Raw genomic sequence first — 17,612 nt, forward strand, 5'->3', positions numbered from 1 at the left:
ACTGCTTCAGATAGGCAGTGCCTCTCGTCCAGCTGGTTCTTCCCAATTCTCCCTCAACTTCTTCCCCAGTGTAGACGGCACAGCCTTTAGTGCAGGGGTCCCCTCAGCCTGGTCAGCTAACTTCTTAGGCAGGAAACCTTTGAGAATGACCTGACATCAACATTCTACCTAGATCCAGCATCTGCCCAAAGCCAAGTTGTGCTCACAGCTCTGCTCTCTAAGTACTCATGTATTGTTTAGTGGGGGGGAAGGCTGATACATTCACATTCAAGCCCACCGTGCTTTCGGGTGAAATGGCTCTGCCTGAATGACAGGAGTGCTTTGTCCTCTAATGTAGGGGGTGCTTCCTGTCTAAGCCTCCCTGTTACTAACAGGCACCTTGAAGAAAGCATCCTCATCCACTGCTCAGACGTGTGCCGAGAGCAGGAATCTCTGAATGGATGTAGAGTGAAGAGCCAATGGGAAGCTGGAGGAAGAAAAGGATTGCTGTTAAAAGCAGAGGAATCTGGGTGGCCACCAAGGCGAACCAGGAGGTAGACCACGAGGAAGGCAACGGGTCTTCCTCTCTTCTTTCACGTTGGCAGGGCTGATACTCCTGTTGCATTGCATGTGTGTTGTTCAATCCAGCCCCATCAATCAGTTCTGTAAAGTCTAGTAGTAAGTGGCCTCCTAGGCCTGCTTTCAGTGTTGTGAGTTTCCAACCTCGGACAGTCAAACTGAAGATTTGGGAGGGTGGTACTAAAGACTGCTACATGCATCTGAACTAGAATCCTCACGTATACGACAGTTAAACACGCACACAATCTTCATGAAACCACAGATTAAAGAATAAATAAGGCTTTGGTTCTGCTGGTGAAACAGAGATGCCATGACGCACACATTAAAGGACCAAATATTATAATACTTTAGGATGAGGGCTTGTTTATATTTTAGGAGCTTCCAAAAATAAAATATCATATTTTCCTGGTCCGCAGTGATAACTTTTAGAAAAAGATTTGTCCATTTAGAAAGAGAGTGAGAGAGCACACCTAAGCAGAGGGAGAAGGAGAGAGAGAATCTCCAGCCGACTCTGCTTGATCCCACAACCCCAAGACCGTGCCTGAAGCTGAAACCGAGAGTTAGAGGCTCAACCGACTGAGTCATCCAGGCACCCCAGCCCAGTGACAGCTCTTAAGAACTTCACCAAAACCTCCAATATACTATTCACTTCAAATGACTTTTTGGCTTTTTCTTTTTTTAGTTTCATTCATTTACTGACTTGGGATTTTTAATTTTTTCAAAGGAATGAAGCTAATCTCCTTAAACCAAACACTTCCTTGTAGCTGGCAGAGGGGAGACAAATCTGTATAAAGTGAATATCCAGAAGTGAGATGGAATTCCTGGGTCCTCAACGCTTCTGGAATATGAAGTTTGCGGTGCTTCTTCTGTTAAAGGGTCTGGATCAGTGGAGTATGTGGCTTGACTTTCTGACGACCAAGCTGCTGGATGCCATCTTGTGACCTCCAATTCCCATTTATATTTATTGATATGACAGATATTGACCTTAGTTCTATCAATTATTTTTGTTTCTCTTTTTAAAGACTGTTTTCTTTTGGTGTGTGTATTTTGATACTTAAGATGGTTTATGTTTGGGCGCCTGGGTGGCTCAGTCGTTAAGCGTCTGCCTTCGGCTCAGGTCAAGATCCCAGGGTCCTGGGATCGAGCCCCGCGTCAGGCTCCCCGCTCTGCGGGAAGCCTGCTTCTCCCTCTCCCACTCCCCCTGCTTGTGTTCCCTCTCTCGCTGTGTCTCTCTCTATCAAATAAATAAAATCTTTAAAAAAAAAAAAAAAAAAAAGATGGTTTATGTTTGGGTGCCTGGGTGGCTCAGTTGGTTAAGCGACTGCCTTCGGCTCAGGTCATGATCCTGGAGTCCCAGAATCGAGTCCCGCATCAGGCTCCTTGCTCAGCGAGGAGTCTGCTTCTCCCTCTGACCCTCCCCCCCTCATGCTCTCTCCCTCTCAAATAAATTAAAAAAAAAAAAAAAAAAGATGGTTTATGTTTTTATTTAGCAGTTACTTTTATTAATATTTGTAAACCTTATCTCTTTAGGCATTATCTACTTAATCCCCTATAAGAAAGGATGGAATTAAGATATTTTCTTCTCCTGCACCACCCCTCCACTACCCTTTATCCCATTATATCCTCTTTTCCTGTTTAGCTTTGTACTCTTAAATATACCTACACCTCTATTAGCTTATCTATTAGTTCTAAATGATGCTCTTTGAACCCTAGCTATTAAAGACAAGAGAACATTCTTACTTTACCACCCATCTTCTTTCCCTTTCTCCTCCCAAATTTGGCTGGTTAATTTCCCACTGTCAGGTTATATAACCTTTACATTCTGTTCTATTGCACTACTCTTTAAATTTGTTTTAATAACCTACAATTAAACAGATCATGTGCTCATAACCAGTTCTTTTGCTGTAATTTCTCTAGTGCTCTTTTGGGGTCTGAAATTTGTCTTTGACTAGACTCCTCAAGAAGGGTTCATGGGAATAATCTTTTCAATATCTTACATTAAAAAAACTTTTTTTTTTTTTTTAACAATTACACTGAATATAAAATCCTTGAGTGTGGAGGAGTCATCAACACTTCTGAAGGATTCTGTCCTGTTCTCCTGTGTTGACTGATGATATGAAGCAGCCACACTTTCCCCTCTCACAAGTGAGTTGATCTTTCGGCCTGGCTGCCCAATATTTTTCTTTACATTTGCTGCCCCACACTTCACATTTCTGGGGAGCCTGGGTGGCTCAGTCGGTTAAGCGGCCGACTCCTGATTTCGGCTCAGGTCATGATCTCAGGGTCCTGGGATCAAGCCCTCGGTCAGGCTCTGTGCTCAGCAGGGAGCTGGCTTGAGATTCTCTCTCCCTCTCCCCCAACCCCTGTACACACACTCTAAAATAAATAAATAGATCTTCTAAAAATCAACAACTAAAAAAACCCCTTCACATTTCTGTTTCTGCTTTAGGCAATTTTTGTACTTTTTGTGTATCTACCATTCACTCTCTAATTCTTTGTAACTATTTCTATTTCATTTAGCTCACCTACTCCATTCCAATTTTATGGATGTATAGACATTGTCTTACATCACTTTCAACTTTGCCTCCCTGTCTTTGATGGTTTCCTTCTTTTCCTTCACTGTCCTTCCGGGACTCGGATTTCTTTCCCTATTGGCTTGTCAGCTCTTCCCTGAGGTCCTGTATTTCTTTTTTTTTTGTGCTCCAGTTCTTTATAAAGGTGGATTGACTTTTTTTAATTTGTGAAATGTTCAGTCATAATTTTCATTTGTTCTGTGCCGGTGTTTTTCTAGTGAGTGCTGTTCATCTTTTTTTTTTTTAATGTTTCTTATCATTTTTTCTGGTAATTATGTTTGACTAGATCCTAAACTGGTCCATTCTTTGATCATTCATTTTCGAAGGTAGTTTTTCCTGGACCAGTTACTTGAAGAAGATTCATCTGGGAGAATGGCCAGAGCCATATTCAGGAACAGGAGACTGCTTTCTTTTTCTGGCAGGACTATGGTGTATATGTGCATGTGGGGTGTGGGAAGGTGTTCTTTAGCGTCTCTCTCTCCGTAACCAAAAGGGACAGGCAGCTGCAGGGGCTTAGCGCCTCTGCTTCCCGCCACCACAGATCAGACTGTTCCCTTCACACAATACTTGTGTAAGTCCTCATTCACTCCCCAACCTCTGTACCTTAGAATCAAACTGGATCTGGTGCAGCTCCTGCCACCAGCCTGTGTATGCCTTTCCATTAGTTCAAACAGAACATTTTGGCTTTGAAACCCATGTGTGTATTTCTCATCTTGGAAAATGTTATTTGCTACTTTTTTTTTTTTTCCTTTTCCTCAGATCTACAGCTATAAATGTCTTCTGTCCACGTCCTCTCGTACTCCTGGTTCAATCTTTCAGAGACCCTCTCCATTTCTTTTCTGGCTTGGGGTTTCAGACATCTCCTAATTTCTTCAAAAACAGAGCTTCATTTTTGTTTGTTTTTTTTCTCCTAGTTGCCAGGGATAATTCCAGGAAAGGACAGAAAAAGGATGACTTTAGCATGTTCAAATCTTAAGTTCTACTTTTTTTCCTCCAAAAAGAAAATGGCTTTATAATTTTTTTGAATATAAAGTAACACATGGCACTCCAAAATCCAGACAATATAGAAAGGGTGCAGAGGAAAAAAAATAAAAAGGTATTACCTGAAATCTCATTAGCCTAAAGTAATCCCTGTCAACATAGGAGCACATAACCTGTTGCATATAAATCTACCTTTTCCTGTGCTTTTTTTTTTTTTCACTTAAATTGACTATTTTCTTGGAAATTTAGATCTGATTTATAATTTTAATAGCTACATGATAGTCACAAGAACTTCCTTTTAACTAAGAGTATCATGAGGCACTGCAATGTTTAAACTTTAAAATAAACAATCCCATAAACCAGAAGTCATGTCCCCTCAAGATCAAATTTTCCGTATTTTAGTTTCCTTGTAAATCAGAGAAAATGAGGGGTTTATTCCACAGGCTTTTAGAAATAAAACAAGCTGGCCTAGGTCTTTAAAAGCTAGGTAACTAAGGGTTCTTTTGAAAAGTTACGGTTTCCATGACCTTTGTTCCTTGTATAATAAATACACTGTATTTTCCTGGTTTCTCATTTACAAGACAGAGAAAATCCAAACAACAAAATTATCCAAGTCTTATACTGAGGCCGAACAATCTCTACAGGTTATTAAATCAGGAAGACAGTCAAAAGAATTACAGACAGCTCCTCTTACAACTAGAGGTGAGCTTGAGCTTGTACTAGGGTGTCAAACAAGGGAGTGTGTGCAAATTGCCTGCAGTGTGTGAGTTTTCATTAAACTGTCTTTTCTAATCCATTTCCTTAATTAATAGACACTCAGAGCTACACAAACACTGAACCTCAAAGCTGGTTGTAGCTGTGAAGATAGAAAACATTCTGTTCTTTCTCTCAGCAGACCACAGAAACAACTTTTTCAACGAAACATCCCCTACATAAATGAGCAAACCTCCAGATGGCTAAGTACTGGCATGTGCCAAGGAACAGGCTATAAGTGAATGTTATTCGCAAAAACATTCCAACAAGTGTTTGAATGTAGCCTGTAAGTTCAGATATGCCCCCTATAAAACTGGGTAACACTGGGTAACGACAGGCAGGCACGAGAAGAACCGCAGCTAGAGAAGGCCAGGAGCCAGCCTCCAGTGATTTATTAATAGTAATCAAGCCACTACCAACAATAATAGCATGTAACGTTTGGGTGTTTCCTATGTACTAAAGAGTATCTAATTTAATCTTATCTCATCAATCCTATAAAGTAGGTACTGTTACTCTTCATAACTGGGAAAGAGAGGCTCAGCAAGGTTCATCTACTTGTCAGTCACACAACTAGTAAGTGAGGGTGTAGCGCCCAGACCCCCAAGGCCCATGCTTGTCTCTGCACTAAACTGCCTCGTGTGCTAAACAGCCATGGAAACTCAGAAAAAGGGAAGGTAGTTTTGACCAGGGAAGGCAGAAAGGCAAGAATCAGGCTGGGTCTGCAAAGGCAGGCAGGACTTGGGCAAGCAGAGAGGTACGGAAAGGTCCATGTGAGCAAAGGCACACAGAAGAGGAACACAGAGGCAGAATCTTGGACAGCCACACAGACGGTGCTAATTATAACCCCCTCTCGTCCATCTGGCAAGATGGTGTTACAGAAACTGGAAGATGAGATACGGGAGAGACAAAGATAGAAGTCTAGTCCCAGCTCTGCCTCTTGTCATCAGATGGCCTTAGGTTAGACACTTCTCGCTGAGCCTCATTCTAGTCTGTCAGACAAGAACTGTAATGTGCTGTCAGGTTCAGGCTTAGGTAACATAATAATATCTTATGCTATTTTATCACTTATAATCTTCTAGTATATATAGATTTCCTTAGCAAGGAAGATATGTAGTAGCTGCTCAATCAGCAGGTATGGATATGGAATTGTCATTCATTCCTCCACCTCAACAAATATTTAAGGGGCACTTTTTATGCACTAAACCTATATCAAGTGCTGAAGTTCTAGAAATAAAAATATGGATCCGACCTCCTAGATGCTAAATATAGAAGGATAGAAAAATACAAACAAATAATTACAACACCTTGTGAATGTTTAACAACAAATGCTTGTACTGAGTGTGAGTGCGAAGTGACTGATTAACTCCACCCGGCGGGGGTGACGGTGGTCACAGGAGTTTTCAGAAGAGTGACCCTGCCCAAATGAGTCTTGAAGGAAATGTAGGGTTGTGCCGGGTAAGGGAGGGGAAGGGGCATTCAGGAACAACCAATGGCTAAGTGTGACTGAGATGGAAGATTCCACAATAGAGGAGGCTACGGAGGGACGAGGGGCAGATGGCAGAGGGCCGAGCAGCTAGCCCCGCTGCAGTCGGGTGAACACGCCAGGGTCCGGGCATAAACACCAGGTGGAAACCATAAACCGGATTCCGAACACTGCTCCCATCGGGGCCAGCTCTGGGAGTGAGTGGCTACGGCCACAGAAGGAAGCCAGGCGGGCGGGGGGAGGCAGTGGCTGGAAGATCCTGCCAGACGGGGAAGATTCCGTGGAGGCCACTGGGCCACACGCCTCGAGGACCTGAGGCTATTCCACAAGAAGACAAAACCCAGGAGGAGCCCACACAGCCATCGTGGGACCTCTCTAGGACATCACCCGAGAAAAGAGAGCAAAAATGGTGGCGGGGGCTCCAAGGAGGAGAACTGGAACTGGTCCTCGGAAGTCACAGAGGTCTGAGCTCAGCTGGAGAAGGAATTACACGGTGACAGGCGCCGTAGGGGGCATTCTCCACAGCCTCTCCCGTGACAGCAGCAGGGCCCACGGCGCCCGGCGGCGACACCCTCCGAGGCGGAGCACTGGCACTCAGAACCACCTCCACCACCAACCCCCCCGGGGGGCCGGGGACCTGAGGGGGCGTGTCGGCCGGGGTGGGGGGCCTCAGGGGAAACATCTTCCTCCCTGTTAAGAGGGTCCCCTCCTGCCTGAGACCATGTCGTGTGAGAAGTATGCTGAGGACAGGGCTGCGACCTTGCATGCGGAGGCAGACGTGCTGCCCCAGAGCTTCTGCATCACTCGTCCCAGAACCTCTCTCCTCCAGCCTTGGTGCCTGAAGGGCCTTGTGAGCTGTGCGGGCCGTTAGCTGCAGCTGGAAAGCCTGGCCGGACACAGCCGAACGCCCCGAGATGCTCAGAGACTGCGTGTGCAGCTTCAAAGAAAGGTCTTGGCCAAGGGCTTGGCAGGGAGACTGGGAAGCAGAGTCTGGCAAGAGGAAATGTTTCTATCCCAAGATTTTACAGACTGTTTTACCATCGTACCTTCTCATAATTTTACTCAGCATCACCAAAACAATTCGAGTGGAGGAAAAAAGGAATAAATAGAAATAAAACGCCGTATATTTGGGAGAAGATGAAGGATAGAAGGCAAATGAAATGGATGTCATAAGTACAGAAAAGAGCCTTTGGTTAAAAAAAAAATAATAACTGTCTCTGCGAATTTATGAATGATGCTCCAAAGTTTAAAGAAAGTTTAAAAAAAAAAAGACCCATGAGGCCAGAGTAGCTCTGATGGAGTCTGAAGCAAAGACAATGCAGAAGAAGAGAAAGACAGTAAAAATAGAAAATGTAAGTTTCTGACTATAGCCAACATTAATTTGAGAAATAACTTTTAATGGAAAGTTGGGTCATTAAAAAAAAAAAAAAAATCCCGGCCGGAGGGGATCCTACTACCTATGGTTAAAATAAGAAAAGTGACAAAATATGTCAGTTATTATTAACAAAGAATTTCAAGGCCAGGCTAAATATACTCTCCAGAGACCTTTGCATGGTCTTCAGCTTGATGAATATTTTTATTCCTGACATCCCTCTCCTGAAAGACTACTACTTGCTATCATCAGTCCTTTTTGGTGGACTCCAATTTCACTCTGTATTTACAAGTCCTGGAGATGTGCACTGAAATAAGCTGCATGCAAAAGAAGATTAAAAATAAGACACGGTGCTTAATGCTCTCAAGATAACCACAGCTGATGGAAAAGGACGACACATCCAAGAGACACAGCAGAAGGGAAGTGTCCGCTGTGCTGGCACGTGTAAGGGAGGGGTCGGGTAGGAGACGGGGGCTGAGCTGGGCCTTGAAGGGCAGGCAGGATTTTGAGAGGCAAAAAGGCTAAGAGGTTACAACCCAAATAAATCACACAATTAAAAGCAAGCAAGGAATGAGTTTTTACCCTGTCAAACTGTCAAATACCAGGAACAGACAACACTTCTGGGAGGAGTGTAAACTGGTACATTTGTAAAGGACAACTTAAGCAGTACATATACAAAGTTTTTTGAATGTTCACGCTCTTTTATTCGGCAGTTCAAGTTACACGTACAGCTCCTAAAGAAAAATCACGATATTTTGTACCATGTGCATATATTACATACTCAAAAAAAATTCTGTTAACTTAGGAACAATTTAAGAATTATCATGGTGTGGGGAAAGATGATTCAGTTATATGGATGTTCACCACAACATTATTTATAATAGTCAAATGTCATCAGCAAATGGTTAAATACTATCCCCATAAAATATAATAGTATGAAGTGTTTCCAGTAATGAAGTACATTAACTGACACAGAACATGTTCACCTAAGTTCTAAAAGCAGGTTTCAGAAAAATGTACTGTAGGAGTCCATCATTTGTTTGTTTTCAATGTATAGATATGTCCTCAGAAAAAATGACAGGAAGGATACACAAACAACAAAACCAGTGATTTTCTCTAAGTATAAAATAGCAGATAATTTTTATTTTACGTTTGCTTATCTGTATTTTCTACTTTTTCAGAGTGAATGTGTGTAATTTTCACATTAAGAAATAACATGGAATTATGGAAATTTTCTAAGATATTCGAGTACAACTTTAGTCTTTTTATGGCACTATTCCACAAAAGCTGTTGTGTGATACAATGTTTTATAAGATGACACCGAATGCCACTGCTTAGTCATCTCTCCACATTTTTTTGAAAGGGTAGAAATAACTACAGGGAGGCAGGAGAAGAAGGCAGATTGTTTTAGCAGACCCCATTCTCAATCTTTCATTTTGGTTTCAATATTGATGTGGGACACCTCTCCTGAGACTGTTTTACTTCACACACCACCTTCCTCAGAGAAGGTGGCTGGCTTTCTCTCTGCTCTGGCTCATTCTTCAGCCTTCAGATCCTTAAATGTTTTCTGATCATCTGCAAAAAGAAGTATGCCCTCTTCATTTCACATCAGTTAGGGAAACTGATAGGCAAAGATTAAATTAAAACCTGAGGGAGTTCTGGCCGCCAGACCCCACCACTTCTGAAGCCCCTTCTGAGGTGTGGTAACCCCAGTGGAGCCTGGGGAGGTCTCCCGGTGGGCAACAACAAAGCAGATCCAAAAAAAGAGGCCTTTCTTTTGTCCGTACAGGCAAATGACAACCAATTCCTTAGGTTTTCATCTTTATAAGTGACTAAGAACCACATCACAATAACCTATTCATTGAGGTATTAAGAGATAAAATTTGGTGTTCATTAACCAAGTTAGATGTTAGTTAGATGTTACTACAGTTAGAAATACATTTTGTCGTCCATACTAAGAAAAACATGCTACATCGTGAACCAGAATAGACGCATATCCCAAATATAACTGAAACACAAGTTTGACGTACTTATTCTTACTGCATGAGCCACTGTTACTTTATAGTCCATCTCATTTTAAAATAACCGATAGTGGGGCCCCAGGGTGGCTCAGTCTGTTGAGGGTCTGACTCTTGATTTCAGCTCAGGTCACGATCTCAGGGTTGTGAGATCGAGCCCTGCCTTGGGCTCCATGCTCGAGCGTGGAGTCAGCTTGAGGTTCTCTCTCTCCCTCTGCCCCTCCCCCTGTTCTCTCTCTCTCTCTCTCTCTCTCAAAATAAATAAATAAAATCTTTAACAACAACAAAAGAATGGCTTTAAAAATTAATGAATGAATTAAAGTAAAGTAACCAATAGTAGTTCTTAAGGCAGCTGCACATGTTTTGGCCCTCCTTGAGAGGTGGGGGTCTATGTTCCCTTCCCTTGAACCTGGACAGGCTCATAACTGCTTCAACCAACTGAGAACACTCACTCCCCAAACACTTCCCTGCAGGAACCCGGCCACCATGCTATGCAAAGTCCAAGCCACTGGGAAAGACTACATATAGGCACTTTGGTCAACAGTCCCAGCTGATCCCACCAGCTTTGGAGGCACAGCAGGCCCAAGGACCAGACATGTGAGTGAAGGGGTCTCAGAAGGATTCTAACTCACAGTCACTGGAGTCATCCCCTGCCATCTGAGGCCCCAGGTGTCACAGAACAGAGGCAAGCCACTCCCTACCAGGCTCTGTCCAAATTCCTGGGCCAGAATCCACGAGCATAATAAAATGTCTATTGTTTAATGCCACTAAGTTTGGGGTGGTTTGTACCAGAGCAGTAATGACTGGAACGATAGTGCTAGGCATAACCTGCAAAAACTGAGGTCATGATCCATTAGTGGGCAGTTTGACAAACGCTGTTCAGAGGACACTAATTCAGTATGTGAAGCTTGGCATTCAACCCTGCGAAGTTCTCTGTGAATCTATGCATACTCAGGTTGTAACTGGGAACGGATAGGATGGGTTGGGTAGGGTAAGGTAGAAAGTAGGGTTTTGGCCCCATATGAATGAGCCAGCAACAAAAAGGCTTGAGATTCATGGGAGCCAAACTCTGAAGCACAGGAAGGTCACATTGTTCTGGTCTGAGTCTCAAGGTGCTCCCAACCTCCTACGGATGGTCCAATGTCCCTGCATAACTATCTGCCAAAACAGATACTTAAGGTCCCCATGCCCCAAAAATGTTTTTGGTCTAAAGGCTGCCTATTTACTTCTATCCACTTTCAACACTGTTGAGCCTATCTACAGTTTCAGGCTTTTCTGTTAATGGATAACTTTCATCTAAATATAAACTCAAGCTTAATCTGTTAAGGATTAGCAGATTCTTAAAAAAAAAAAAAAAAAAAAGGGCAGGGAGAGCAAGAAGCATTTTTGGTGAAAGGAGAGTGTCCCGCAGGCCTAGGGCCAGAGAACTTTTATTGGTTAAACAGGCTTTTGGTTTCTTTCTTTAAATGTCGCTAGTTAGGTTAATATTACAGTACTGGTCCTGAGGCAAAAAAACAGGAAATTCATGACGAGGACCGGACTCCCAGGAAGGACAGCCTGGGAATGGGAGCACTAAGGAAACTTCCCAAAAGGAAGGGAATTTCTTTGAGCAAGTGCTCCTCATGCAAGGAGCTCATCTCAAGGACCCGGCCTCAAGGGAGTACCCCTAGAAAGGAAAGGTCCAGATCAGAGAGGAAATGGGAATGGGCCCTCAGGGAACCCTCAAGTCAGAGTTCAGTTGACTTCAAGCACTTATGGTGGCCTTGGGATATGAAAAGCGTATTTCTATTATATTCTCAGTGCCCACAAAAGCAAGAACAAACACCTCTGAGCTTGAGACGGCAGAAGAAAAGATGAAGCAAAAAGAAGAACTGGAAGCCACTCAAAGACCCGAGACTTAACTCATTTATGCACAGCGTGTCTCTCCCTAACCCATAAAGGAAAATGTTTCACTATTACTCCAGATAAACCTGGTTCCGTTTCTGTTTGTTTTGTTTTGTTTTTAAAGATTTTATTTATTTATTTGAGAGAGAGAGAGAGAGAGAGAGCACATGAGAGGGGGGAGGGAGAAGCAGACTCCCCGCTGAGGAGGGAGCCCGATGCGGGACTCGATCCCGGGACTCCAGGATCATGACCTGAGCCGAAGGCAGTCGCTTAACCAACTGAGCCACCCAGGCACCCTGTTTGTTTTGTTTTTAACCTGGATGTGCCATTCTTCACTGAATTCTTTAATATGTAATGCATACGGGTCAATAAAAGTGTCTAAAAACCTGTATCTGGGGCAATTGGTAAGTTAGTCACTGCTCAAAAAAGCACCTAACCACCAGCACAGCGGCTGCAGCCTGTTAGCAGACCGAAGCCAACAAGCACCAGCATGAGACCCACCAGAAGCAGAGAAACTAGCCTGGGTCCCGACTGTTGCCTGGTATGTAGGTACTCAGTAAGAATCAAGAGAAGAATGAAATGCATCGACAAACAGGCTGAGAAATTCTTGGCACCTGGGGAAAACTGAATACAAACAAGTTTCTTTTTTTTACCTCTTCTACCACTTGTACAGAAAAGCAAAAGGGAAGTTAACAAAACAAAAACAAAAGCCTAAGCGGAATGAACAGATGGACTGTGGCCTGCATAGAAATTATAGGTGGTCACTATGAAACAACTCTCTTCATCTGCATGGAATCTGGCTAAGGCCAAACTTAGAAAGGGCCGTGTGACTTCAGAAAAAGATTCAAGATGAGCTGACAAAAAAGCAAAGTCACCCATTAGGGAGAGAAATAATAAACCAGCCAAATTCACTTACTAAGTAGCAATTTCATACGGTTCAACCAAAGAGATGCCAGGCACTGTGCCAGAGTTGCAAAGATACAGCCCCTACTCCACCAAGGAGGTCATGGCCTGGAGGAGAACGACAAGCAGACAAGGACAATACGGTACGCTACCTGCTAAGTCAGAGGTAAGCACAGACCACAGCATTCAAGAAAGATTCTTGAGAGAAGTGACCTCATTCTTGAAGGGCCAGCAGGAGTCAGCCAGGCAGAGAAGGCGGCTACAGGAAGAAGAAATAACCAGCAAAGATCCGACAGCCAACCCGTTTGGAAAGCTGAACAAACGCCTCTCTCCACTAGCTCCAAGGCCTCTTTGGAGGCTTGGAGACAGCCAGTGCCAGCCATCCTAATCCCTTGGCAGACAAAATGCCATGCTGACATCATGCTTCCTTCCCGCTCACCTCCACCTCCTTCTCTGAATATTCCAGCACCTCCCCGAACACCTGGAACATGGTCATCCCCTCTCCACCAGTGTCCCACCATCAACCTGCTGTCAACTTCCATGTAAATAAGCCATCCAGCAACTTCCACAGGTTCTGTTACAAGCCTGTGATTTTCACCTCTACCCTACTCCACTCCAGCCCCTCATGAGCCAGAACTGTCCCACGAGGGAAACACTCAACTCCAATATCCTACTCTCTGACCAATATACCTATTCTGCCTGCTCAGTGGAACCCTTATTCTTCTTCTTAAAATTCTCTTCCAATCCATTCACTCTTCTACTTTCTTCCCAATTTACCACCTCTCCTATCCTGTACAAACCACCCCTCCTGATAAAGTGCTACCCTCTCATTTCACCTTCTGCTCTCCCACCTCCCTTTCCCTGCTAACACAATGTGGGGCAAATTATGTGCCCTAATCAATACAACTGTTCATTTCCTATGTTTCTACACCTGGGATGCTGGGCCTTACTGGAGAAAATCACACAGCTTTGTAGACTGAGGCCACCAAGCATGCATGGTCTCCACCCCCAGCTGCTTGGAAATCTCTCTATAGGCCCCAGATAGCTCTCATCCCCCCACATCTCTTTCCCTATTCAATGATGTCTTCACGGTTTGTGTCCCCTCACTCCTAGGATAGGACCACACTTCTATTTCATAAAGAAAAATAAGGCAATCAGGCAATAATAACTCCTTACAATTTGTGCCTTCTCCTAACCTGCAAAAACGGTAGCATTCACTTCCATGTACACTTCCTTTCTTATAATGTCTTCCTAAAAGAAATGTCCTTCCTCTTGCCCAGAGCTAATCCTATCACCTAAGCCCACCTCTTCAAGGATCCCAACAATAGTCCCCTCTGTCCTAACTGGCAATCTTCTCCTCTACCGATGCTTTCCCTTCAGCATGTAAACATGCGCATCTATCTGCCATTTAACAAAATGAACAAATCTTCCCCAGACCCCGTTAGGTGGAAATCCAATGCATGCTACCATGCCATAGACCCTTCTGAAAAAAGCAGTCTCAGCTGGTTTCTTCCAGTTGATATGCTATGTTTGTTCTGTGCCACAGACATCAGACAAAGCCACTCCCAATACCCAGACGTCGCTGGTAGGCTGTGGGATAGTGCTGGAGCGGAGAGGACAGCAGACAAGCAGAGGCGGCTTGGTGCCCCAACCACAGGAGGGGTGAGAACTGGACCCAAGCAGGTCTTCTCTCAGGAGAAAGGTGAAGCATGCATGCATGTTGGAGTAAAGCTGCTCTTTGCCAGAACGCCGCTGTATCTCAGTTAAAAGACCTGAGGCTGACTGCAAGTTGCTATCATGCCAAAACATGCTAGCCAGCATTTAAAACTCACCATTTGGTAACCATTATGGTAATAAACGTTTCAGGCAACAATCATCAATAGATGATAAAACTAGTTGGTGAAAAGTTTAATGAGAAAAAGGATATTTACATAGTCTCAAAATATCTGCCCAGAAGATATTCACAGATTTCAAAGGGAAAAATAGGAAACCCACAAGACACTATCTTAATCAAGGAATCCCAGTGAACAGCACCAGGAATGGAAAAGGGGACATAACGTGCCTTCCAGTATGATGCACTGAGAAGGCTGTAACATCATGTCTGGGGTATTCCTGCCAAAAACGCATAACCTGAATCCATCATAGGGAAACAGCAGACAAACCTAAAATAGGGAAAATTCTACAAATAACTGGCCTGTACTCTTCCAAAATGTCTAGATCCCAATATAAACACCAAGGGACGTTCTCTGATTAAAGACTAAAGAGACACAACAACTATATGGGTGATCTTGGATTGGATCCTAGATTAAAAAATAATTTTCCTTGGGGCACCGTGCAGTTGGTGGGCATCCAACTCTTGGTTTCAGCTTGGGTCCTGATCTCAGTGTTGTGGGATCAAGCCCTACACGCGGCTCCAAGCTCAGCGAGGAGTCCGCTTGGGATTCTCTTTCCCTCGCTCCCTCTACCCCTCCCACTAATGCTCTCTTTCTCTCTCAAATGGGTACGCAAATCTTTAAAAAATAATAACAACATTAATTTTGCTTTGTTATAAAGGAAATTAGTGAGACAACTGGTAAAATCTGAGTAAGGTTTATGGAATAGGTAACAGTATTGTAACAATATTAATTTCATTATTCTGATATTAGTATTGATTATAGAAAACATCCTCGTTTTGAGGAAATACATAATGAAGTATTCAGGGGTAAAGGGACATGATGTCTGCAACTTACTTTCAAATGATTCCAAAAATAATTATAATATGGATACAGGCAGAGAATAAATGATAACAGCACACAGTAAAATGTGAACATTTGGGCAATCTGTGTGAGGAGTATCAGAAATTCTTTGCACTACATTTTTTCCAACTTTTCTGTAAGTCTGAAATTATTTCAAAATTTAGTTTTTTGTTTAAGCCCAAAATTGTGAGAAGTACAAGGAAAAAGCGGCCAAAACCACAACTGTGCCACTCTCCTTCTTTGGCAGACTGGGCACATACCAAATAAACACAGACAGGACTTGGAAGATTAATAAGCGAATTTAACTGATATACTTAGAACTTTGTACCTGAGAGAGAATATGTATTATTTGCAAATGACTGTGGACATTTAAATAAAGAGGCAATAATGAGCCTCCTTCTTGGACTCGTTCCTGACTTTAATGGTGGCTCCATTTCTGGCGTGAATCACCACATCAACCAGAGTGCCAGGAGAAAGGGGCTAAGAGAACCCCAGCCACAAGGACTCTAAAGAACCACCCCCCACACTAAGCCCTCCAAAGACCCAAGAGCTTTTTCAAAACGTCTTATTATGAAAGTTTATAAAATAAAGAACAGTATAAAGAGCCTCCATATGCCCACCCAGATTCAATTATTATAATTTTGACACACTCGCTACATCTATCTTTTTGCTATAATTTTTGGGTTTTGTTTTTTTACTTCACACACAGTGAGGATTAAGGAGGGCATTTGTGGTGAGGAGCACCGGGTGTTGTATGTAAGTGCTGAATCACTAAATTCTATACCTGCAACTAATATTACACTGTATGTTAACTAACTGGAATTTATTTTTTTTAAGATTTTTTATAAGACAGGGAGAGAGTACAAGCAGGGGGAGTGGCAGGCAGAGAGAGAGGGAGTGGCAGGCTCCCTCCCACAGGGAGCCCGATGCGATGCGGGACTTCATCCCAGGACCCCGGGATCATGACCTGAGCCAAAGGCAGACGCTTAACCATCTGAGCCACCCAGGCACCCTGACTAACTGGAATTTAAATAAACACTTGGAAAGATAATAAAGCAAAAAAAAAAAGTAGGCGGTTGGAGATTTTATGCTTTACCTGACATTGTGAACCTGTATTAAAATAAATGTATAATGAAAAAATATTTTTAATAAAATATCACAAGTAAGTTTGAAAAATCATCTGGCATCTTGCTGTTTCCATAGAAGGACAACTTAGATCTTACTCATCAGCCTGCTGAACTGTTCCTTTTTCAGAAACAGACACCATCCAAAAATTTTCTGATATCCTTATTTTTAACCGTTGTGTCTTACTGAATCAAAGCAACTGAGTTTGATACAAGTTCAATGTCATTTCCTTCAAGAATTAACTCATCATCCTGGGCTTGACATATTGAACAAGAAACACCTGGCCTCATCCAAACCCTGCAGATGTATTTTTCACCTAAGAAATTTTGATTTTTTTTTTTTAAGATTTATTTATTTGACAGACAGACAGTGAGAGAGGGAGCACAAGCAGGGGGAGTGGGAGAGGGAGAAGGAGGCTTCCCGCGGAGCAAGGAGCGGGATGTGGGGCTCGATCCCAGGACCCTGGGATCATGACCTGAGCTGAAGGCAGACGCTTAACGACTGAGCCACCCAGGTGCCCCAAAATTTCGAATTTCAACAAGAGAACCATTCTCCCGAATAACAATGTTGATGGGGAAGTGAGCCTACACGGACCTCATCTTGTAACGGAAGCCCAGTTTCATGCCCTTAATCAGGTTCTGTATGTGACTACAGACAGAGGAGAACTGGCTACGGTTCGTACTATTTCCCCACCATTTGTCAACTCGGAGCCTCTTCTTTCTGAGGAGACTGAGTTCTACACTGAAGTGACTGCAGCCCCTCCGCAGGGCTCCTCTGGGGCCCCTCACAATAACAGTGTGTCCCTTCAGAGTGATGTCGACATTTTCTGGAATGTCGACAGTCTGACTGCTGAGAATGGCCTTCATTCTTTCTCACAGGAGATGTGGCAGAGAGAGTGCTATCGTATTTTAAAGCAACTCTCTAACATTTTTCACCCTGAAATACTGCTGTGTATGTACAGACTTCTCTTCCCAACCACAATTCCACTATAACTAAGTAAAAAATAATCCCTTAATATCCTCTATCACCCATGCACATTTCCTTGACACAGGAGCTTTGAATTCCCAAGTTCCTGCCCCCAGAGTGGTGGACTCACAGCAAACGTGCTGCCTGTGGAGGGCAGCCTCTTTAGACAAGGAGGCCACGAGCCCTGACCACCCCACACAAGGAACACCTGCCAGCAGCCTCTGGAACAAGGACAGCTTTCTATGTGAAGCAAAAAAATGA

General features: G+C 43.4%; 1 protein-coding gene and 1 pseudogene across 1 annotated transcript in view; both read right to left on the minus strand.

Moving 5' to 3' along the window:
- PDE8A (phosphodiesterase 8A) overlaps positions 1 to 17,612 on the minus strand; it is a 156,213-nt gene that overhangs the window by 101,943 nt on the left and 36,658 nt on the right. The window lies entirely within an intron of this gene.
- Positions 16,480 to 17,345, minus strand: LOC118529983 (large ribosomal subunit protein uL6-like; annotated as a pseudogene).

The sequence above is a fragment of the Halichoerus grypus genome, chromosome 8, assembly GCF_964656455.1.
Source record: "Halichoerus grypus chromosome 8, mHalGry1.hap1.1, whole genome shotgun sequence".
Lineage (NCBI taxonomy): Eukaryota > Metazoa > Chordata > Mammalia > Carnivora > Phocidae > Halichoerus > Halichoerus grypus.